Raw genomic sequence first — 26165 nt, forward strand, 5'->3', positions numbered from 1 at the left:
TCCCTCCCATCAGTATATTTGTCATTTCATAGCTTCTTTAGCTGTTAATCTTCCAGGGATTCAGTTTACATTCTGCAGCATGTTCCAGTGTCAAGCTGAATTTTTCTAAAGCTGAAAAGATTACAGTGTACAAGACTGTTGGAAAAATCCTTCACGATAATAGGCGAGTTGAGGTGTGTCAGATTTCAGCTGCCTTTTAGTCTTATAGTATATAATTACTAAGTTGATTTCAGACCGTTGGAGTAAAGTCCTGGTTTTCACTCTGAGCTGAGTTGGTAGAGACTCTGACACTGACTCTGGCAGCTGTTACATAGCAGAATGACATGTGATCACTTTGCTGAACAGTATATGAGTTAGTTAAAATTAGCTCCAGCTTGATCAGATTCAATATTAAAATCATTTTAATTTACATGTTAATGCACCGGTCGTAATAACACAATTATATTATATGTCATAATGTAACTCGAATGTAACAGGGGCTGTTCTGCTGCGTAACATTAACTATATGTTAAGGGTAACACCTGTGTAGCTTTACTTAAGTAATACTTTGAATACATGACATTTTCTTGGAATTGAGTATTTTTACACTGTTTAATGAAAGCTTTTACTGAAGGATGTTGTTTATGTGTCTTTGTGTGTTTTTAATCAATTGTACAAAGCTAACTTTATTTATATGTGATGTTTTAGGGTCCGGAAAGTTTGCTTCAGTACATTTGCAATATATTTTTTTGGGAAAAAAACCCACCAAAACTTTAACCTTAGCATAAATGGATTTGGACAGGGAGATTTGGCCAGAATTATAATCACACTCAGTTTTTTACAATGTTACAGATCGCTCAAAGTTTAGAGATGGTATTTTTTTATTGTATGTGAACAAGATAATGATCATCTTGTCCAATCCAATCTTTCATTGCTTCTGGTGGCTTATAATAAAAAGGCTGTTATTGGTAAAATCACAAATAAATTAATTTTGTTCGGTTTTTTAAATATGAATATGTTTTTGTTAAGTTTTTGTTGTTTTGTAAAATGTTAATATGCTATGACCCTTTGTTAGGGTTAGGAGGTTACTTCAGTAACCTGGACTTGAGCCTTAATCATGGAGACCAGTGTGTGTTTGTTTTTCACAGGAGCTAAAATTCATAATTTCACTCAAATCATTTGAAGTAAAGCTGCTTTAATCAGCTCCTGTGATAGAGAACCTTGAGATATCATTTATACACAGAGATCTAAGAATGCTTATGTGCCAGCACTACACACACACACACACACACACACACACGGACACACGGACACACACAGGAGTACAAACAGTACTATTCTCTTTTTTCTCCCTATCACACTCACCCACCCACTGATCTACACACAGACATAGAGAGAGAGAGCAGTATTGATTTTGTTGTCTCCAGGCTCTTGAGAGTGTGTGTACTGGTGTGAGTGTGTGTGTATAAAAGGGATTAAGGCCCTCGCTTGCCTGAGATACCATCAGCCATCAACCCTGCTAGTCCGCTTCGGGCTTTCCCGGCTGCCGCATTGTCTATTCTGCTCCGCTATGTGAAAAATGTTGAATATCAACAATGGCTTTCAGTGGTGTATTGTTGAGTTTTTGTATGAACTAATCTTGCCTCAGTGAAAGAGACCTAGGGCTTGGACAAAACGTCTAGAGCCACAGCATTCCTAGCTGGCTCTCCCCTTGAACACTGAGCAGAAGGCTGGGGCTGAAGGAGGCAGAGGAGAGGGAAAGGCAGGCTGGAGGAGAGGCAGGGAGAGGGAGAGCCGGGGACCGGGTAGAAGCTCCGAGGCCGGGGGGTTAGGGGGATGACAGGCCTGGGGAGGCTGGGGGGGAAAGTGTGAAGGTGGGATAGTGGGGTGGGAGAAAGGTGAGGGAGATGGAGACTAAGCAAAGGCCACGATGAAGATACCATAGCTGGGAGAGGAGGGATGAAGAAGATAGAGGAGGAGAAGGCCAGGTAGAGGTGGGGAAGAAAAGGTGACAGCAAAGACAAACTGGGAACTGAGAGAAAGAGATAACTGAGACCAGGATGTCAGGGTTGAAATAGACATGCATTACTATCCCTGTGTAGAAATGCTGGTTAAGTCTAGGAATAGACAGCATTTAATCTGAAGAAGAAGTCTTAAACCGGTTTAGGAATAGAAACTAGACTCAACAGGGACAGAGACAAACAAGACACCAAACAGAAGCAGAAAAAGCTCAGAGAATGATTATTCCAGCTGTAGGAATCTGTTGGGGAGTCTGTATTCCTTTTCCTGCCATGGATGTAATGCTGGTTTGGACAGTGGGTAACGTCCAATCAGACAACAGGACTGCAGGCCTTGTCATAATGACAACCATGACATCACTGCAAGGTAAGCTGACTAAGAGATTGGCTGAATGATTGACTGACAGTCTGACCGACTGACTGAGTGACAGAGAACAGTTTGATCATCTCATCCTCTCTTTTTCTCCTTCATCCTTCTTGAAGCAAACTATCACATGAAAGAGTCCAGGTGTGGGTGCAGATGTGGAGAGTGTGAGGAATAACTGAAGTGTCCCCACACAGGCCTTCCTGGCTGCTCTGGTGTGATCGTGCAGATGTATCTCGTAGCAAAATGCCTGCGGTGCAGCTCAGAGTGAGGTTTCTGTCTCTGTGTGCGTTGCCATCTCGGTGGCGTCTCTCTGTGCGTCTCCTTCCTGTCCTGCTGCGTCTGATGAGGCTCCTGCAGATAGAAGGAGGGAGAGGGGGAGAAAGAAAGATGGGATGGAGGTCAATGCCGGTTTTTCATCCTGTGTTTGAAGTTCGCTGCTGTCAGATAACACGTTCATCCTGGAGACATCGGGCAGTGACAATATGTTAATTTTGTTCATGTTTAAAGCAGCTTTTGTTTTTAGAAATGCATTTTATCCTATTTATCCATGTAGAGCTAGTGTGGAGCAAACTTCACAATTATCCTGCAAACAGCTGACCAGCATGAACACATCTTATTCAAGGCCACAGCAACACTGACTGTTGAAAGAGGACAAAGTCATTTATTGTATCTCAGTTCCATACTACATACCCAATACACTATAATAGTGGTTTGCAGTTACTTTTTTTTATCATTTTATTCTAACAGGTACAAAGATACAATACCTGCACCATTGTATGTCTATCAAACTAAACCTTTAGAGCGACTTCTCCATTTACACATAATAAATGTGTTTCCAAAAGTCTTAGGTGATGTTGGAGGTGTTTCACCACCATCTACATATGATTAGGTTCATTTTTCCTCACTTTCCATTGCACTATTAGAGAACAGTGTATATTAACAGCACACTTAAAAATCATGTTTTTTAATATGCATACTGATTATTCTGAAACTGCTACAATAAGACGTGGAGCAGCCAATTTTCAAGTGTGAACACACTGCAAATCTGAGCAGGAGTGGTATGTCGTGTGATTTCAGGACACATTTTTGGTCTCTTTTTTTCAGTTTTGCTTAAACCATTAAACCACATAAATTCATTTTACACACAACAAATCTAAAAACAACAATCTAAAGAAACAATTCTTGATGAAAGAATTTAAATATACAAGGATCCATAGTCCATAGCTTTCCAACAATGTCTGACACCACAGGCACATGTCATGTTTAAAAAGCAGAAATCAAAAGTGTTGTGAATTTATCAGTTTATACACAAAGTGAACTGACTATTTCAAGTCTGATGGCTTCTGGGATCTGCAGACTGCAGTTCTGTGGAAATTAAGAGTTATTTGACTTTAATTGTCAAACATTAAGTTGTTAAAACATTTTAAAGTTTAGCAGCAACTGTAAATATAATTTTTGTGATTTTCACGAGGTGAACATAGAAACAAATGTTTGGCATTTATGGAGTCTTGTCGTCATACTTCTCATTTTCTTTCAGAGAGATAAACACTCACAGTGGAGTGGGAGTTTTCTCCTCTGCAGTGAGCGTAACACAAGTAGTTTCTGACATGGCTTGTGTGAGGCACCGTGGGGTCTATAGGGGTCAGCGTGGTGTATGCGTGTGGCAGTTTGGGGTCAGTGCCACGGAAACCTGGAATTGAGAGATGGTTGGCTTAACCCTTCACCCCCAATACACACACACACACACACACACACACACGGACATGTGAACATCAGTGCAGTCTAATCGGCGGCCCCTGGTGATTTGTCCTCTCAGCTTGAAGCCCTGTCATTCCTCCCTGCTCTCCTCACAATTACAGCCCTGAACTGAACTAGAAAATCTGCTCCAATCTAGCAATTAGTCCCGAGGCCACTGGCTGTGTGCATGTGTGTGTTTGTGTGCATGCATGTGTGTATGTATATGCTCTTTGTGTTCCAATTCTTGTGAGGAACAAACAGGAAGAGTGAAGTTGGTGATTTTCTTCACTTATGTTTCTCAGACGTCAATTTGTCATTTTCAAATTGATATTTTTACCTTTTTCTAATTTTTGTAAACAAATGAGTCCATGGTGGAGATGATTGTTGACCTCACACCCCTGATAGTATTTCTCAAATTTAAGATGCATATATCCAGAGCCTCTTAAGAGGATACTGAAGCCTTGCAGCTCTCCTTCTTCTTCTTCTTCTTCGTTGGTTAGTCTGGAATTGCGGAAGAGGATGAAAAGTTTGGAAGATATATTCTCAATGATCAGAAAGTGTGGATCAATTTACACTTGAAGAACAGCACCTTTGTCTGATTTTTGTGCCATAAAGCAAAGCAAAAAGACTGATGCTGATTTTGTTCCTTCCTCTTATAAGTAGAATTTTTGAACATCGATATATATGTTCAGTTACTGTTATTAACTTGCTGTAATTGGTCTTTGTTAGAGATACCTGTGAATTATGTTAAAATTAATGTAAACTACAAATTAATATGCAGTTGTCATGACCTGTCACCTTGTGAATCAAAGATGTTGCCGCTTGCATCACTCTGGCTTTTAGATTTTTAAAAAAATATTATTATCATTATTATTTTTTTTATTATTATTTGTAAATTACTATTAACTATCCATTTGTTAATCTACACTGACAGTGGAAAACAGGCGCCATATTCACAGTGTTTTGTGCTGTAAAGCAATGAAGAGATTTTGAGCTAAATCTCAAATTGTACAATGTAAATTAAAGTGAAATGTGACACTTTGACTTTAACCCTTGAACATTCTTGATGTAAAACTGCATCAAAGTACTTTCAGAAAAAGTAGATATACTTTAAGGACACTTTTTACATAAAAATACTTTTATGACTTAAATACTCCAGAACATGTATAGAACCATTCACATGTATGAGCAGCATAACTTGTCCTGTTATAGCAACATCTGAGCTGCGTCGCTGGGACATGTGGTGACCATACCATAAGTCTGTAAATAGAGTGAATGACAGCCTGAGACTCAATAGGTTTAAAGTAATCCAATGGAAAGTCCCTATAAGAATAGCAAATCCAAATGAAAGTGTGAGTGTGTGCTGCTTCGATGAAGTGAAGGAAGGAGAGGAGTGCAGCGTGGTCAGGGTGGGATGTGGTGCGGGGGAGGAGGGAAGGTTTTCGTGGCCAGGGGGAAGGCAGGCCTGACTGGGCAGCGACAGAGACGCTTAGTGCCGCCTGGCTTCCTCCTAAAGACTCGGCCTCCTTTTCCCCCCACGCACCGCGCTCCTGCGTCTCCTCTCTCTCCTCCACCACCACTCTCTCCTTCACTTTCCTCTCTCCTCCTTTTGTCCCTTCCCTCCTTCACCCTCCAGTTCCTCCCGCTTGCTCTCTTTTTCTCGCTCCATTCCTCCATTTCTCTCACTTTCTTAATTCCCCCCCACCCCACCCACCCCACCCTCCTTCCTCCACGTCTGGGCCATTACAGACACTCAACGGCGGGTTGAGAGGCGGGGGTGGGTGGCTGCGGTGGTGGGATGGGGAGATTGAGGGGGGGACAAAAGCCCTGAGATGCAGAGGTTCGACGAGAGTGGCTGGCTTTGAAAAGAAGCTGGACGGCTTCTTAATGCAGCGAGTGGACAGACAGACTTGGATAGACAGACAGAGCAGACTCAGCTCTTTATCCTCGTCCTTTAGCCGATGCCTGTTTTGGCCAAAAAAGCACATCATCCGCCTTGTGCCCTTCCCGCTACGCCTGATGTTTTATCAAACACATTAAGATGTGATGGAGGGATAGATGGAGGGAGGTGGAAAAGAGGGTAATATAGCTGAAGGCCAGACACTTAAGAGGCTGATGGAGAAAACTTTTCTGCTCTCTAAGAGGAAGAGAGGCAAACACGTGGATCAGATAGAGGAGAGTGTGTGTGTGTGTGTGTGTGTGTGTGTGTGCACTTCTTTCAGCGGTTGCCTCTCTTTTATTGTACATTAAGACATTACACATTAGTGTTTCGCCGGTCCTGCTGTGCGGCTGTTGTCAGGGTTAATGTTAAGGGAGAAAATATTGACAGTGAAGTTGAATGCGGAGCTGAAAGTGCTGCTTACAGGTTTTTTACAAAACAGTTTTTCAAGCTGCAGCTCAGCTAATAAACTCACTACCCTGCAACACAAATATGCAAACACCATCAAACTTGTATCTTGTTATCACAATGGCATTTTTCAGTCGGAAACATAAAGTTTTTTACTTTGTTGACTTTGTCTTGCAGTTAAGAGATCAATAAAAAATACAATGATTTTACAAATCCATAATTCTTTGTGACACTAATCTTTGTGACACACCATCAAGGACAGACAGCACTTTTCTTCAAAAGCCTCAATAGTAAATATTCGGTGGTATTACTTCACTCAGATGTGAGGGGTCTTCAAATGATATTTTCTTTCTGCGTTTATTTACTTGCATCGGCTGTCTCTTTGTTGTTGGTGGTGTAGGAGTATTATTATGGATTTGGCTCCGAGAGCTTAGCCGGTCTGCGATTGTGATATCAGCTGGACTCTGATCAAATGCAACAAGCTTTAAATCCGCTTTAATCAGCGCAGCATTATTTTATCGACGAGGAGACTTCACAACCAACAGCTCAGGGACGTTTCTGAGATGTCGGGGGAATAAAACACAGACTTATTGACACTTTTGTGTTTGTGCCCCGAAAAAAAGAAAAAAAAAAACTTTAATGAAGGAGCTAAAGTTGCTCTAGAAACAATTTTGGAGATCAGGGTTGTAATCTGGATAAAAGGGTTTGAATGACAATGCTGTGAGAGCTCAATAAACAAGCAGTAACCATCACTGAATTGTTAGATGTCATACAGTTCTGCTTTAGGTTAAAGTAAACGTCTTCAACTATTCATTTATCTCAAAGATCCTGTTCATTGTTTTGGTCTGTTATTGGTGCTATGCTCGTGTTCTTGTCTTTAAAATTGTTGTTGATTGTCACCTTAAAAAAATCTTTGCATGGAGAGAAAAACTAGATTTACACAGATACACATACACACACACACAACACAGTGACTTAGATCAAACCCTTTTGCTATAATTTAGAATAAATTTACATCTGAGTTGAGCCTAATAATGATATTATTAAAAATGATTAGGTGTATGCTATAGGCTCAAACTCTGTTGCTCCCCTCAGTTTGAACTTTTTAGGGTCTTTTTACTAATTGTTTTGGTTTTATTTCCAAACTTACTGTTTGTGTTCAGTCTCAACATTTTCATCAGCCTTAATTTCTTTAAGGTCCCAGAAAGATGGTGATTTTGGTTAAACGTAAATAAACGTGTTGTGTCTGAGCTCACTGAACTTCTTTCTACATTAAACCAGACCACAGTCTTTCCCTGATCTGAACAAAGAGCTGTAAGTTCCTAAAAGCAGCTGCAAAAAAAAAGTTAAATCATGGTGTAGTCACTATTAGTGGATATCGTGCTGGAAGATTGGATAATTTGGTGCATAACAAAGACATTGTGTGTGAACATTTTACTCATATATTCAGTATCAACATGTTTGTGACTTGCCAAATATGCTAATTAACCACATATCCTCATTATGTTCATAGCTCAACACTTAAACAAAGGACTCGTTATTCCCCCTTCCTTGTGAATACCCTCCTACAAATATTACATTTTGCAGATATTTTGTAGATTTTAGAAAGTTGAAGCCGGTTCACTGTGAGTGTTGCTAACAACTGCATTTTCCTGCATTTGAAATCGCCATTGTCTTTGCAGACACCTGTAGTGTCAGAGAGGGAGTCGAAACAGACTAAGTAAACAGAGAATGTGAATAAAGTATTAGATAAAACACTCATTGGCTGTGAAACTTAACAAATCTGGATTTTTCACCAACTTGGGACCAGATATGAAATAGGACTGGCTGTTGGAGCCCATGCCTGGACCTGAGAAACTTCTATAGCAGTTTAACTGACATTGTTGTTGAGCCCATTGTCAGTTCTTTGACTATGCAACTACTGAACTTGTTGCACCACCATCTGTAGGTACTGCAGTTTTTATAGCTGTGCTATTGTGACTGTGATGTTAGTTTTTCTGCAATCACTGCAATGATAACCAAGCTAGCAAGCATACTAGCTCTCTGAGGCTAATGCGCTGCTAATCGGACAACACTCTGGGTAATTGTTAATTTAGTTTTAATTTATCTGGTGATACTTTGTTATCACCGAGGCTTGATTACCAACCAGCCAGTGAGCAACTGCCCACAGGTCCCAGATCAAGAGAGGCCTCAAAAGTTACAGGTTCATCCATCTCCAGCAGTTTTGGTAATTTGATTAATTACAAATGTGTTAAGTTATTTTCACCACTAAAGAAAATTTCACTGAGGCAAGTCCTAGCTAGTTATGAGTATCACTATGACAAACTTCAGTTTTAAGACCTTCATTATTTTGGTTTAATGTGATATTGTCCTCAAATGGAGCATATTCCTAAATGTCTTAAATAAAATTATCTCAAACTAAGACATATTAAGTATTAAGCATCGAATGTTTGGGTACACAAGACTTAATGAGAACTTGGAGGCAGCAGAACACATATTCAGGGGGTGCTACAGTGAAGCTGACATTTCTGGATCTGTATTTCTTTTATACAGTATTTTTATTATTAATATGATCCACATGTGAATTTGTTGTGAACTGTTTTTATGGTTTCACCACTGTTTCCAGTAAAATGTTCAAAGACCAGCTCCTTTCTGCAGCATTTATGCTATGTTTGGCTCCCTGCATAGCTGTGCACTTACATGCATAGGTAGGGCAAAAGGTTTGCCATAGAGTTACTTAAACATTACACTACATAAAGACAAAGGTATACAAAAATGTATAGCACCTCATCTGCTCTGTCGACCATGTCGATGGTTTGTTTAGCAAATAAATGTATATTCAAGCTTCTGCTATTAATTCTGTAGTTTATTAAGAAAGTGTTGAACTACAGATGCCGTCCTGGGTCTCGTGTGAGAGGTGACACCAGTCTCATGTGAAGAACACAAGTTTTTAACCTACGTCCAACCTGCGGGTTTATGTGTGAGAGTAGTATCACAGAGAGGATCCTTATGAAATATTTCAGAAGTATTGCTTTAACAGCACAAAAGAAAGCCACTCACCTTTTCAAGTAACGCTCAGTCACTGAGCCCCGAGCTCGTTGCTGCTCCTTTGTAAAGTCAACTTCATGACCCGACATCACTGAAACCAAAGTAAAACCGAAATAAAACGAAGAAGCTTGTGAGTAAGTTTTATTTGTTTTTGTTCTGAATATCTTGATTTGGAACCTGGTCATAGAGGCAGAGCACTGATCTGCCTGCAGTGATGTATTGTAGAGTATTAGACCTCAGTGTATGTGCATATTAGCAGGAGCATGGATAGACTGTCAGACAAAGAGGTTATAAGAGATGAGAGAGGATGGGTTTATGGCACAATAGGTTTATAAGGCTTAAACTGATCTGCAGCATACCTACAACAACGGCCAAATACACACACACACGGATGCAGGCATGCACATGTATGCATACAGCAACCCCAATCAACCTGAGTACGTGCCAACACGTTATACACACACACACACACAGACAGACAGAATGGCCAAATCCGGCTAGCGCCCTCCCAAGTCCAGCCAAGGCCATCTACTGTCGCCACACACACACACACGCTCACACACATACACACACACATAGTGCCCGACAGCCAAAACCCAGTGACACCCAGGCCAACTACCCATTTAACACGGACACACACATATGTAAAATGTGACCACACAGCTTAGCCTCCCAGTAAGACCTACAGAGCCAGCTGTAGCTGTGTGTGTGTGTGTGCTCATGGCGGTCAGTACTGAGGCCTTTCCCTGCGGTTGGGGAGTGCGGATGGAGGGATGGAGAGGCAGAGAGAGAGAGAAAGAGGATTAGAGTGATATGGAGACAAAGAACAACAATAGTTTGTCACATTTTGTCAGAGAGGATTTTATAGAAAAGCTGATTTGGAGTCTGCCACCAACAAACAACGATCGGAAATATGGGATTTATTACTAAATCAGTTTGAGAATTTGCATGAAGTTTAACAACGCCTAAGTGTGTGTGACACTTTCTAAATGTGCATGTGTGCGTGTTCATGCAAACTCCACCAACATCTTGACAGAATTTCAATAGTAATGTGATAGAAGTTATTTCAGTTTGGATGCATGAGCACTGTGCCACTGTTTCTTCTATGCAGATACTATATCAATTAGTTTGCACTAACTACTGTTAGTGTGTGGTTAATGTAGCGTTAGTACATTACAGTATTGACGTACCGTGCTGTGTAAACATGGGTTTCAATTAACACAACACAGCAACATGTGTTGCCCCTCACACTGCGGGCGCTGGAAATGACACATTTCTGTCAAAAGCAGCTGCTGAACAGGACGCACACAAGCTCAACATGTGAATCCACACAGCACAACGTTAGTATCTGGAGTCTTGTGTCTTTTCAGTTTTCCAGCTTTTATCGATCACGATGGATGTAAAAAATGTTCTGAGCTTTTATTTTGTTGTTTCCTTTTTTAAATCATGCATTATAGACTCGTCTGATATTTGTTATATCAAATGGCTTTTGAATCCACATCTTCTGGTGGTTTTTGTGATTCTGGAAACACACAGCTTAGCATATATCACCCAACAGGAATGAAAACTTGCCAACTACGCTGGAGCCCGACCGATAAACTTTCAGGCCAATATATTCAGATATTGGCTCATGCAGATATATTGATATGCCAAAGATATGTTTTAAAACAGAGTGTTTCTATAGTTTCCATGATAAAGTAGTGACAAGTTTATTTTTTAACTGCGAAATGTCACAGTTGTTAAAAAAAAGTTTAAGTGAACCTCGTCAAAAATGTTAGCTTATATTATAGGTCATCTAAAGAAAATGAATATTGGCTGAAACATCATTATCTGTTTTTTTAAACTCTGAAATATCAATAAATATATCAACCTCAGAAATGCTGCATCACTTGGGCAGTAAACTACAGAACTTAATCGGCCATCTGATAATCATAATAAGGCAAATAAAACCAGTTTGAAGAACTGAAAGCAGTGAGAGTTTATACATACTGTTTACAGACTGTTTTCTAAATTTGTTATTTTAAAAACAGAAAAAATCTGCATCGTAATTGAAATGATTAAAACAAATGATACATGCAGATCCACACCAAACAGAATCCACTTGTTCCTGAGCCCACGACTGAACTTCGTCCTATCTCATTGAAACCTGTCCACAAGTTTTTAAGAGCTTTTTCTAGTTAGTCGAGCAGATTTAATGGTATATTACTTAACAGAATCCTTCATGCTTTTGCAACTTAAAGAAACCCCTTACTATTTTACACTTGATCTGTTTCATGTCAGACTTAAAGAGGAGTCAGTAATATCACATGGGTGAATTACTCTGCAGAGAAATGTGTGTAAACCTGAGTTGCTTTCCTGTTGTCCTCTCAACGAACCAAATAACATCAGTTGATCAAATAACTAACATTTTGTGTATCTGAAGTATATCGTTGTTTTGCCTCTCGTCCTGCTGAAGGAGGCCTTGCTGCTGTGTCATAGCCTCTGAGACTGAAGCTACGTTGATCTGCAGCTTAGTGAAAATGTCGTCAGAGCAGCAGGCAGCAGGAGCTTTCACACACAGGCAGTGTGAAGGGGGAAACAGCAGGATCAGTTTGAAGTGAATGAAATGATTTAATGTTTCAGAGTCGGCCTCGCCCCCAGGGGAATGGAACGATATGGGCTCCTAATTGACACTAGGTCAACTGCCTCACTCTCTCACACTCACACACTCTTACACACACACACACACACACACTGCTTTCTGTTTCAGCTGCCTCTCTCTCTCTCACACACACACATTACAGTCTCTCCAGTAGCCAGGCCAGTCCAGTGCAGGCCAGCGCCGGACAAACAAAGGCCTGTGCCGTCTGACTATAATGATGGATGACCTCCAGTCTCATATTTTATAGGGATTTCACAGGAGTCAGTCTGTTCCCAGGCTGAGCTACAAGTCAATAGCCGTCTATCAGGGCTCCCAAAACCCCTAAAACGACATGTTTCCGAATTCTTGGGAAAAAAAAGAAGAGAAATGTTTTATGATTTTATTAGGGCTTGAATCAGCCATTGATACAGCATCAGCTAATGACAACTGAATGTGATTAGCAGGGAGAGGAATGTTTTATTAGTGTCAGTATTAGCTGATTGACAGAACCCCAGTGGTCATTATTGTTCATTTTTGTGAATGTGTGGACATATTATGCACAGCAGTTGTCATGTGAGAGTGTGTTTCGTGCTTTTAGTGAGACTGCATTACCACAATACCTTTTTAGAGAGTAAATCTCTGTCTTTACAAGTCATTCAGCTTGTCATTGAGCCAATCTTGTTTTCTTAAGACAAGCAAAAAAAAAAGCTGCCAATAGGGTGGTATTGTTAAACTTTAGCTCAAATCAACATATCTGAGGCATTTTCTAGATTCTCTGATCATGTAATGGAAATGTCCGTGTTTTTCGAGTTCGGCCATGGATGGAGGATACTGAGATGATAAAAGCTGAAATCAAGTCTTGGTGATGTGGACAGACCACGACAGATGATAGAAATCCAGGTCCTGTCTCCGGTTTTCATCCAGAATTCATAGAGTCATAGTTAGTTGCAGAACTTGTACAGTGTTTGTGGCGAATCTACATCCTGCCTCTCCAACCAGGCCTCCAACCTGAACAACCATCTAGGGCGTTTTTGTTTTTTTTTTTTCAACCCTCTGATACGACCCATAGGATTGTCTCCCGGAATGGCGTCCCCACAGAGGCAAGCATATTGGACCTTGGTTGTCGTGGTTACAATAATAAACATGCGCGACTGTACCAAGAGTGGTGTGGCTACCAACGAAGATCATGGCTCGGTTACTTTAAAGAAAAGATTGCGCTTTAGCTTAAAATGAGTACTTCCTCAACATTAGATGAGCTTTGTTGTCATGGTTACAGTAATAACAACGTGGTTAATTTTATTGAATGGAACATAAACTGCTAGCTCCACATGGGAATCGAACACCGCTCTTCTGTGTCACATTCATGGGTTTTGTTGATACGTCCATCTACCACAACCTCCTCCTGACGTGGACGTTGTCGCTCTATAAACTACGTCACCGCACTTCTCCCTTTGCTCCTTATATAATTACTACGGCTACTAGATGTCGCCTAGCAACAAAATCTAAGTCTGGGTCATAATAACCTGCTGCACAAACGACCTATGGGCTCATTTTTTACAGGAGGACAGTCTCTTCCTGTTGCTCTCTGCTGCTCTCTGTCTCTGCTGAACTCTTGCTAACTTCAGCCATTTTTTAATGATCACATGAAGGAAGCATGTCGAAGCCTCAGGTCCTCACGAGTCCACGAGTTCTTAGCATTCAAGCTCCAACCTGAGACCAGTTTTCAGTCAGGTTGGGCAGAGTCCCTTTTCATTGCGGTGCGTCTTGGGTCTTTGTATTATTAAGTCTAATATCTGAGTGGAACAGTTATCAGGTCTGATCGAGTGGCACATGATGACTGGCCTGCTCAGATTTGGAGGAATAATGACATGTGCTGCTGCTCTTTTTGACAGCTTGTGAACTGGGGAGCATCACGCTGTCCTCTGTCTCTGTGGGGATCTGTTTGGGTTGACTGTAACTGACATCGGACCTAAATATCCTCACATCTGTTAGGACAGTCCTCAGATCCCTCTCGGTTTGGACCTCTTTTTTAAGTATTGTGAAAGAATATTCAAAATATTTATGCACTTTGGGTGTAGGCAGATTTTCCATAGGCAGTAAACACTCTGCTTTAGAGTTGCACACATTCAAAATAGGAGGTGACCGGTGCAGCCGCCACCTCCACCTGCAGCGTGATTGTCAGCGTTTTGTTCAGATCACTTTGAATTACTCCTCACATTCGATGTCTCATCATTTCAAGCCACCACCTCAGTGACCTTGTAAACATTTATGGAAGTCAAAGAAAAAAAACGACCTCATTATTCTTCCTCTGGTAACCTTCATTCGCACAGTTATGCGTTCCCAAACAAAACAAAATCTGCTGAAGTCAAGAGGCCCGCAGATGGAAGCAGCCGTGACACGGAGAGAAAGGAGTGCAGGTGTCAGAGGCGACGCCACCAGATGATCAGCTCCCTCCATGACATTTTCAACCCTCCCGATTTTGTAGCGTGCAGCAAGAAAACACGTCTCGCGCATCTGAACAGCACCGCGATGACATCTAATCAGATGCCAGAGGAGACGCTTGGTGTCAGAGCTTAGAGAAAACACACTGATTCCCCACCGGCTGTATTGTCACTAAATGCCGCTTCTCTCTATGGACTGTAAATGATTTAATTTGAGCGCCAGATGTGGCGTTTAGATTCTGCTCGTGCTCGTTGAGAGAGACGGAGGGAGGAAGAGAGAGGGAGAGAGAAGGGAGGGGAAGAGAATGAGGAAATGACAGGAAGGAGAGAAATAGCTTGGCAGACCGACAGCCAACAGCAGCCCGGGCACTTGACAGAGCTCTCAAACACCATGATTGTGTGTGTGTGTGTGTGTGTGTGTGAGTGAGAGAGAGAGAGAGAGGGAGAGAGTGTGTACGAGTGTTTTTTTTTTCCACTTGTGTATCATGACAGCTGAATGAAAATCAATCTGCTTCTACATCTGCCATCTTGAGTGTCGGGGAGCGCAGATGGGCCTTCCCTGTCACACTGAGCTATCTGGCAGCCGACCAACTCAGGTCTTTGCACCTCTTCTTTCCTCTCTTTTCTAATCTCACCCTCCTCTCCTCTCTCTCCTCTCTCTCCTCTCCTCTCCTCTCCTCTCCTCCGGTCTTCTCCCTCTCCTCACTAATCAGATGCCAGGCACTGAAGAGGAGTTTTTTTTTTTTCTCTCTCTCTGCGTTGACGTCTCCAAGTCACTCTGACGGCAGATGTTTGGGGCCTTTCGAAGCTGCAATCTGGGCTCTAATCACCCTCATTGACGGCTCCAAGGGCCCCTGTTGCAGCTCTGAATGGCAAATTAAAGCATTTTTAGATAACGTTGGTAATTGGCTAAATCGTTTATAAGCCCGGAGATCACACTTTTAATCTGCAGCCTAACATGACGGATCATGAAGCCGAGACAGATACTCGTCCGTGTGTGTTGCGCGGCGCGTTTCCTTGCCCCTCCATCCCGTTTCTGGTTTCCCTCCTTGTTTGTTACAGTATGTTTGATGCTTCATGATCTGCCCATCAGATTAACAAACACTAATCGTTCTCTCTGCTGCAGTTTGTCTCCGTGTCAGGCTTCCCCGCTATCCTCTCTCCTCTCTCTTCTCTCATCTCCCAAGCCCATCTCATCTCTGGCATTAACTCCATTAGCCTGGTAATTGGCTCTTAAAGCAGCGGCCACAGACTCCGAAGGCCACTTAATGTCCATCTCTTTCCCTCCCTTCTCCTCTCTGCTCTCCAGTCGATCATCTACCTTCCTCAGTAAATAGCATTAACTAGTCCTGCATAGAAATCTGAGGCCATATTAGTGTTATCCTCCCCTCTCAGCCTATTGCCAGGCTTATGAGCCCCGATCGTTGGAGATGATATGGCTAAGTGGATATTTTTTTCTCACATCACTCCAAAATAGGGCTCCAAATAACCCCCAACTGTCACAGATGAATATGTAAATTCTGCGTATGGAGATCTCCCTCCATTTTTTAAACCGAGTCCGAGAAACTAAATCTGTTTTTAGAAGATGTGGATGTGGAAATTCAGCTCATCATCGTCCCCCTCCTCAACGCAGGCCTTGCTTTTCATTTCCGGATAGAAGATAAAATAAAATGTGAAGGTATTTCTCTCTAGTGTGGAAATTGAGACTGTTGAAGAAACAGCAAATAGTTTTCATATCTTTATCAGCTTCCTGTTCTCTCAGGAGGCCCAAAGTGCAAAATCCTGCATTAAAATGCATTTAACACAAATGTTAAACATTGCTCTGGTTATGATTTTTGTATCTTTAAGTTTAGTTTTGGTTTTTGTTTATGTACTGTATTTCATGAGTATGCATGAATTAGAGGAGAATCCACAACTGCATCCTGATTGATTTCTGAATAATTTCATAATTGAATTTCAAGCCTTTAAAGGTTGGTTGAAAACCTTTAGATGATTTTGTTGCAAAATGGTTTGAAGGTCCTAAAATTAGTTTACAATTTGATCAACACTTGCGTCACAAACCGAGGTCTTATTGATGACTAATAGGATTTTTTTGTACCTTTTTCTAGTCAATAGAAATATTCTAATTAAACTATCTCGGACGTTTAGAGGAGAAGTAGTAACAACCGAAGGACAATGCAGCAAGTCATAACTGCTTCATTTTAAGGCGTCTCAATTCAAAATGTTCTCTTTAAAAAAGGCTTGAGCTAAAGTCCTGAATAAAAGCAAAAGATCCTGAAGTTCCTTTGTGCTGTCGCTTTCATTGAGAGAGAAAGTTTATTCCTGACCTTGGAAACCAAAGATAAAAATCTTAACTTCAACTTGCAAGCTTCTTTCAGAGCTTTGATTCCAGCCGGTGCATCTGTCATTCCTCCACTGGGAATCTTACGAAGTCCACTGTCCAGCCAGTTTGATTTAAATCAAGATTAAAAAGAGAAATAATGTTTTATCTGCAAGAAGATGTGGCTGGATTATTGAAAAGAAACAACATTGTGTTATTGTACTGTGCCATTACATCACACTTTTTAGTTCAGGTTTTCGGTTTGTTCCTTTGATGGTTGCTTTTTGAGGTCGTTTTCTTTGAAGGGTCAGTGTAATGCAGTCATGTGCAGCGACCACCACTAATCGTTTCCATCATATTTTTCTGCATTATGACGATACATAAAGTTACAGATGTTACAGATGTTACCAGTGTTCCAGTGTTGAGCCACTGTGTCTCTGTCAGCAGTCGTTAGGCCTGTAAACCTGAGCTCTTTGTGTTTGTAGTGAGACTCACTGTAGGAACCTTGGACCCCGACCCTGCAGCTTCTCAAGGCTGCTGCTGGTGATCGTTTAGATGAACAGCTCCGGGTTCTTCTGCACTGACGGCGACATCAGGCCACATCCTGTCACTTACCGCCTGTTTTCGATACTAAGGCTGCATTTCTCCTGTTGTTTACACTCTCTGATGAGTCTCTTAATCCTTCAGATCCCCCTTCATGTATGTGTGTGTGTGTGTGTGTGTGTTTTCTGTCTGTTGTATGAAACCTTGGTGTCTCATCTGAGGGATTTTAGAAACAGAGTAATTAGTGATAGAGGAGCCGTTGATGTGAAAATATGGCTGCCACCGCCCTCCACCCCCACCCCTGAGAGAGAGACACAAATCAATCAATAACCTGCTGATTTATTTCACGTACTTATCCTCTAATTTAATTGCTGGGTCTTTTGTATCTGCGGAGTCGTGGGGGAGGATGCGGTGGTGTTGAGGTGGTGGTGGTGGTGGGGTAAATAAGGCGAGGGTGGAGGCATGTTGCAGAGTTGAAGGAGGAGTTTTTTGTGTTGTTGCTGTTGTTTCATGCCATTGCTTTCGTCCATGTGTGGCGGCGGTTTTTTTTCGAGGCAGAGCTCTGTTCTGCAGTGTATATGAGTGTGTTTACTGCTACAACGCTGCCTCCATTGGTTTGTAACTCTAGAACAAGCAAACACACACACACACACACACACACACACACACAGACACACACACAGGAGGAGAGGCAGGCAGAGAGGGAAGAGCAATCCTTCCACAAATTATCAGAAAGAAAAAAATTTAATTAGCAATATAAATGCCAGGCGGGGTACATTATGTGCAATTGTCTTGCTATCTTTCCAGAAATTAGTCTTTTAAAATGAATTTGCTGTATTAATCATCTCCTGAAATATTTTTTGATCACTGAATTAATAGTTTTGCGTTGGGGGGCTGTGTTTTTTTTTAGGCATTCATTGACATAGGTGATTGCCTCTTAATTATGACAGCGTCCTCCTCCTATCCGCGCCTATTAATTCCTGTGTTGTGGCGTCGCTGCAGCCTGCTGCCTGGCCCTGTATCTACTAATTACTTCTCTAATTGAATTTGCTCTCTGTTGCCAGGCTGTTTTTTAAGTGGCTGTTTGTTGCGGGGCCTCATTGTGTCTTTGTGTGACAGCTAGCTGCTCGCTGCCACACTGACGGGAACAAGATGCTCTCTCTCTCTCTCTCTGCTTTCTCTATGTCTTTCGCTCTCTTTCTGTATTCATGTCTCTCCCTCTGTATCATTACCTATACCTCCCAGACCTATGTAGTGTTTCCAGTATAAATGAAGGAGGGAAATTAATTAATGAGAGCCGGTGAAACAATTACACGCCCCTCCCCACCCGCCACTTGCCCACCGCCCTGCTGTCATTGGTTCAAGCCTCTGTAGGATTGTTGTGACTAAGAGCCCGCCACTCTTTAACGGCCAATTCAAGATGGCACGTCGTTGGCAGGATGATAAATAGCATACAGGCGAGTTATTTAGCTCCTTTTCCATCAAAACACAGCTCATCAGGGCCTCGGCTGCACGTCCACTTTGTTCTGGTTTGACTTGAAGTGGAATCTTCTGTGTTTCATTGTTTCTACTTAAAAAAAAAACTACTTTATTGCATAAATGTCACAGTTTCATGAAAGCCAAATTATTGCCTCGATTAAACTGCATTTAAATGAAGTGATGTCATATCACCCCATTAACTGATTTCTCAACTTTAAGAACAAAAAATTTCAAATCCTGTGTATAACAATAATTTATCTTCCTTCATGGTTGTGTCTTCAATCTCTTAGTCAGTATTTATTATAAGAAACATGTGCTATTGTCAGACCTGAACAATCTGCATCCTTGATCTCGATCACCTGAGCTCAGCTTTACTCATGGAGCTGATCCAAAGAACTTTACAGGACATGCAGCCAACACGTCCCGGTGTGAACCAAATTGTACAAACTCATACATTTCAAAACCATAACTGTGTCTGACTTTTTCACATCACGATCCAAACATTATTTCTTTAGAAACTGATGAAAAAAAATCCCTTTCTTGCAATGTTAAGAAAAATCCTTGGATCTGCATCTGAAACTGGATCGGCACCAAAATTTTATGGGTTCTTCCTTGGTCCACGTCCCATCTCTTGAGCAAATTTGGTGGAAATCGGTTCGGTGCTTTTTCATAATCCTGCTGATAAATAAACAGATACTGGTGAAAACATAACCTTCTTGTCGGAAGTAAAAAATAGAACAAAAACAAACAGACAAACATAAGAAAAAGATAAGAATAGAGTAACAATATTGTACTGTAAGATTTGAATTGGTGCTGATTTGACTGGAAAAGCTTAATTGTGAAATGGTGTGGTTGCTGTTTTCAGGGCCTTTCTAACATGTCATAATGAATGGAAATGAAATATTGAATATACAGCCTTATTAATGTGAACCCGAGAGGTGAGCTGTGAATTCACTGATTGTGTGTTTGAGATTTGACATTTAAACACGATTATTAGACAAGATCAGACTGATGATTTTTCAACAATAGCTACAGTTACAGACCTTGCTTCAAACTCTCAGCGCTTTGATTTGAGTCTCAGGTACAAATAATAAAAACTTTTGTGCGTCTGTCCTTTGTCAGACAGAGACGTCTGTGACTCTGTGCTGTCCTTGAAGGAGGTCTGGTGAGTTAATGGAGAGAGGAGGCTTTTACGGAAGAATCCCAATCTGCTATTTCACCACACGCAGCCTAGAGAAGCCTTGCTTTGCTCGCTCTGGATGTTTTGTTTGATTTTAGCCTAGATTATAATGTTACCTCAGGTCTGTGTCAGGCCACCTGCATGGTATTGGTGAAAATGGAGAAGGAAACTGTGCATCATCATTGTTATTAAAATTAACTTCAAGACAGTTGGACACAAAATACAAAAGTACTGCAGATTGTTCATTAAAAATACTAATGTGACGTTTTGCATACCCACCAGACATTTCCTTCTCATAAATAGGCAGGTGGAAAGCAAAGTACACAAACTAACAGTCATGCCAGCTCCTCCCTGGTGAAGACCCGGACTGGTAGGCTCAGCTAAAAACAAAGATAGGTTCAGCAAAATGGTGCAAATCATCTGCTACACGATTGTGGTGCTTTTTTTCCCAAGGTCGGCCGGTCTGAAAAAAAAAATGTTAGGAACCAGAAAGTGCTTTAGACCAGTTTAGTTTTCACACATAACAAAACCACTGCACACAACCATTGAGTTCTGTGCAGGTTACTGTTGTGCGACACCCTTATTGAAAAGGCAGTGAAAAGTAGAGATAAAACACACCTGTCTCAAAGTAGAGACGACCTTTCTCTGTGTTATTGGTGTTTATTTTCTGCTTCAGCTAAATTTAATCAATTATAACTTTAATTTGTTTAATTTTGTTCTCTTTTACAAACTCTCTACTTTCACCTTGATGTTTGACGAGTCAAGTCGGTCTCTACAATAAACCTCCACCGTTACGCCCACTGTAATATTGGTGCTAGTGGCTCCCTGTGTTTGGTTCCAGTGCAGATGAAGGTTTGCACAGGTCGCAGCAGCCTTGTGGTGTAGTTTGCTGGTTCTCTGTTTTGCCGTTCAGTGAGGGGAAACGTGTGGGAGCTGGTCCCTCATGAGGCCGCTCATAGAGACTGTTGAACAGCTTCTGGTTTGGTCACATTATTTTTGAGAAATGCGTCAGTAAAAACGCTCTGGATAACGTTTGGCTGCAGCAGGATGTAATGCAGCATCACTGCTCTCACCATCGACCCGTTTCAGTCAAAACCTTCTTCTTACCTACGTCCCAGCTCCCAGCATCCTCCCTCACACCCTCACCCAGCCTCACCCTTTCAGTTTGTCTTTGTGAAAACTTTCTCTCCTCCCGTCTCTCTTGATATTGATCCTCCCTCTCCCTCTCCATCCATCCATTTCTCTCTCACCCCTCCCCTCTCCGGCTATTGATCCCTCTCTCTCTCCCTCCCTCCCTCTCTCTCTCTCTCAGCTTGCTGCTATCTGGCTCTGCCTTTGTCTTCTTATCGAGGTTTCAGGGTTTATTCTGGCTGCTGTTATTGACAGGCCTCTCGCTCCACGGCCAACTAATGCATCCCTAATCCCACCTTTGTTACTCTGGAATGTTCTGTCTCTCACACACACACACACACACACACACACACACACACACACACACACACACACACACACACACACACACATCCATACATAGGTTATACCACCACATGAGTGTGTGTAAGGTAAAAAGGGGCCACGAGGATGTTGATCCCAGCTTTCTATTTGTTGGGAAAGCCATCTATCAATCAAAGAAGGGCCTGCTGTCTGTGTGTTTTTGTATATCTGTGTGTGTGTGTGTGTGTGTGTGTGTGCGTGTGTGCGCACGTGCATGTGATTGTGCACGTTGGTCTTGAGTGACAGGCCGAATCGTGGCTGAGGACGTTTGATAAGCTTGTATTGTCGGTCGTCGGTCCCCCCCCAAACACACACACACAGACACACACACACTCCCCAGCTCCCTCCACACCTCCACCTCGATAAGAAATACATTCGACTAGAGCTGATAACAGTGTCGGGAGCAGCAAAGCCCCACTCTAAAGAGACACATACACACACACACACACACACACACACACATCACGCCACGGGAGAGGTGTCTTTCTTCAAACACCTTGGCTGTAAATGATACTCTCAACAAACAGGGACGACAACACCACTCAGGAAAAAAGAGATTCAGATACCGTGTGTGTGTGTGTCTGTGTGAGTGTGTGTGACAGAGGGTGTGTTTATAGGGAAAATGATGTGTGATATGGCTGGAGGATATGCTCGGCTTATTGAATAAGGTCTTACTGATAGCACCACTGTGTGTGTGTGTTTGTGTGTGTGTGTGTTTGTGTTGTGAACAGCAGAGAAAGAATACAGTAATAGGCTTAGAGCAGCAGAGGCAGAGTATCAGACTTAACAAACAACACGCTGCTCTCAAAGACTGACTGACAGCTGTCTGTGTGTGTGTGTGTGTGTACATGAATGTTGCTTCAGATTCAGGTCCAAGTTGAACACGTGTGGGTGCACAGCTTTGTCCCAGTATACAACAGGTTTTACAACCAGATCCAGATCTGTCCAAACATCGTCACTGATATTTGAAACGTCCCCTCGCTAAAGGTTCAAAGTGTCATCACCCCAAAAGAGAGAGGCCATCACCAGGCACGTTTAAAACTGCAGGCTCAAAGTGTTTTAATCAAGTGTGGAGCAATTACTGCAGAGGCATCGTGACAGAGCGCAGGAATGTCATCGCTGTGAGTGGAAGTTTCATCACTCCGGTGAGAAACATCATCACCCTGTTTAGAAAGGTCATCACCGTAAGCAGAGGCATCATCACCGGGACGGAAATGTCACCGCCATGACTGGAAACAACATCAGTAACGACAAAAATGTAAATGCAGCGTCACAATCACAAACGTTTGCTGTTCAGACCAGTTTTCAAGAGTAAATTGTAAATGCAGCCCCTCTGTATTTTCACTCTTTTACCTGGTTAGAACCCTGAGATCTGAGTTCTGCTTTCATAAAATTATTGTTTGAGCAGTTTTCCACCTTTAGCACTTGTATTTTTGGACACACCAAATCTACTGTACGGCAACGATTGTTTTTCAGCGGAAAGAAAATTAATCGGCAACTATTTTCTGACAGTTCTACCTTCTCAAAAGTGACGTTTGGTTGCTTTTCTTTTTTCATTGTTGGTTGAACAAAAGAAGACATTTGATGATACGGATATTGGAGGATATAGTGATGGCCATTTTTCACAGCTTTCTAAATGATTAATTGAGAAAATAATTGGCAGAAAATGATGAAAATAATTGTTAGTTGTAGTCTGAGAACTGACCAAGGATCACATAAAGGCTGTTTTATCTTTTGTCCTCAGAAATAATTATTGTTCACTTTGTTTTGATGACATAAAGCTCAGTGAACGATCAGCGTAACTCTACCTGACCACACCTGTGTGAGCTATCAGTTATACTGTGTAACCATCCATCTGCAGTGATGGTGTTGATGACTGTTCAGGCTAGGACACCACAGTGAGTCACTCAGATCTATGAGGAAGCTTCTCTAATTTGATTCTCGCTGGATTCAATAAAGACTAATAATCATGAACTAAATACAAGCTACTGCAGTGGCTGTTTGGTTTAGCTATGACAGATTTAAGTCTAAGTTTAAGTTTTGGGTTTGTTATAAAAAAAACTAACAAAAAAAAAACTGGATTTATTTGGTTAAACAGGATAAAATAATTTTGATTACAGGTTGTATCATATGAAATTAATCTGCTAACTAGCTTCATTCATTAAGTGAGATGTATGTTTCAATTTAAGGCTTTTTTTTTGCCTTTATTATAGTCACAGTGAGAGAGAGACAGGAAAGTTAGGAAGAGCCGGTCTTGAACTGCTGTGGCAAGGACTAAGCCTAAAAGGTTCGCGCTCTATTAGGAAAGCCACCGGGGCGCCCCATGTATGTGTCCATTAAAAAAGTGTTGAGGACAAGAACTGCTGCTTTTTATTTCCCTGAATGATCCACATTTTCATCATTGCTAAGTGAATCACTAAGAGTTTTTCAAATTGCCAGTTTGGTGAAAATGCTTTTGCTCTGGCATTTGGTTAATGCTTCAACTTTCATCACTCATATAATGTAAACTTCACATTTTCACATTGACATAATGTTAAACTGTCACAGGAAGAGAAGAACACAAACATTATCAGATATAAATCTTCAAATGATTAATCAAGATGAATAAATCTGAGATAAAAACTTAACTACATAGAACAGTAGCTTGTTAAAAGTCAATGATATCAGTGATCATAAAAAGTAAGATAAATAAGATAACACTCATAAAAATGTAAATATGTTGAGAAACAGAAGGTTGGCAACATCAGTATGTGGGATATTCTCTTCAGAAAAAGAAAAGAAGTAGAGAGATGGGAAAAAAACCCCACAACATTTGCACAGGTCGTCCATTACTGCAGAGAAAGGACAGTGACCTGTGAAGAGATTTCAGGAATAGGGCCAGAGCACGAAGCAAGGGGAGGACCGATGGAGATAAAGGAGGAAAGACAGAGACAGCGAAAAAGATAAAGAAAGAGTGAAATTACCAGAGGGCAGGAGAAAAGAGGGTTATTGTGCTTGTGCATTAACAGGGTGTATGATGAAGTTAGTTTTTTTTGTGTTGTGTGCAGTGACTAGGGGCTAAGGAGTCAGGAAGAGAGAGGGAGGGGGGGGGAAATCAATGGCAAATTACACGCGCTCGGCTGGCCCATTGTACAGTATGGCCGCTATATTCAAAAGAAGGCACTTCCAAGATGATGCAGCCAAATGGTGGATGGACTCCAAGATCATTTTTATTGATTTTGAGGAGCCGTCAATAGAAGAGAAGGGAGGAGGAGGAGGAAGAAAAGAAGGAGGAGGAGGAGAGAGTGTGAGTGTGTGTGTTGAGGTTGGGATGTGTGTCACAGGGTCAATACAATACCCCTGGACCCTGGCTTTTTGTCCCTGTCCGCTCATTAACAACACACCCTGTCCCCACTGCTTTTCATTTACATTAGTGCCCGGATGGGCGAGCGAAGGACACAGACACAGAGAGAGGAAGAGAGAGAGAGAGTTTTCCATTAAAGGATTGGTCTGGCAGTAGATGTTGGCATTGTTTGGGTTCGGGAGCCCAGAAATATTTGGTATTGGGGCTGACGATGTGAACATCAGTGGCGTCATCTAGTTTTCCACATCAGAGCTAATAGGTGTAAAGCTGTTATGAAGATTGGATTCTTTGGTCGTCTGTGCGTTTGAAAGAGAGAGAGCAGAATGATTTTAGGTACTTTGAAATTATTGAAGTTTCCAGCCCAAAAGAGTCCAGCTATGTTGGAGCCTGAAACCCTTAAATTGACCACAAAGAAACGCCAAAGTCATCCAAAAGCTATTTCACTGTTTGTGGAGCCTCGGTAACTGGATGTGATTAGAGTCCAGATAAACACATTCAGGCAAATGAGACCATCAATGTCCAAACATGTAATACCAAATAAAGATAAATTAGAAAATAATAAACATGGACAATGTCTGGAATTCTTGGTATCAATATTCACTTGTGTTTTTAATGTAATTAGAATATGTAAACATGGTTCATTGCACAGTGAATGTGAAGAATAAGCTGTAATGTCTACAGTCCTTTAATGTTTCATATTCTGTTCGTGACAGGTTTCAGTGGTTAAAAAATATATCTAGCAAGTGGTTGGGACACTGGCTGACAGAATAATGAGCTTCTGTGTGTGTGTGTGTGAGTGTGTGTTGATAAATCACGGCAGCGTGTGAACGTTTGATTCTATTAGGCAGTGTGTGTATCACGGGGCGACATGGCAGCACTAAATGCAGCAGATGTTAACCATAGGAGGCTAAAACATGACAGCTTGGAGCCACACACACACACACACACACACACACACTGTCACAGCCATACATGATGACAATCAGTGGAATGCAGTCATGGAGTAAAACAAGCAAACACAGAAGTATGAACATATTGTGTTGTTATAACAGTGTGTGTAGCCACTGGTGAATCACGTTCTGCGTACACACTCATTTACACAGCACAGAGACATGTTGCCATCTGTTTCATGTACTGTGTTTGTATCAGTGGTTGAAGAAACACTCAAATCATCATAATCCTTTCATTTATACTGAGGTAAGACTACAGAGGTTTGAACTGCAAGAAACACTCAAGTATCTAAGAATAA

The 26165-nt window shown here is 41.5% G+C and overlaps 1 long non-coding RNA gene across 2 annotated transcripts in view; it reads left to right on the plus strand.

Annotated features, from left to right (window-relative positions):
* The first annotated feature begins 1665 nt into the window (after window positions 1-1665).
* LOC139626150 (uncharacterized) overlaps window positions 1666-26165 on the plus strand; it is an 84298-nt gene continuing 59798 nt past the window's right edge. The window contains exon 1 of one of the 2 annotated variants that reach the window (XR_011692127.1): window positions 1666-2364. This is a non-coding gene — a long non-coding RNA (uncharacterized lncRNA). The remainder of the gene's footprint in view (window positions 2365-26165) is intronic. The other variant, XR_011692128.1, reaches the window with a different exon arrangement.

The sequence above is a fragment of the Trachinotus anak genome, unplaced genomic scaffold, assembly GCF_046630095.1.
Source record: "Trachinotus anak isolate AG129_WGS33_773 ecotype Australia unplaced genomic scaffold, CSIRO_AGI_Tana_v1 ptg000010l, whole genome shotgun sequence".
In the NCBI taxonomy this organism is placed as follows: domain Eukaryota; kingdom Metazoa; phylum Chordata; class Actinopteri; order Carangiformes; family Carangidae; genus Trachinotus; species Trachinotus anak.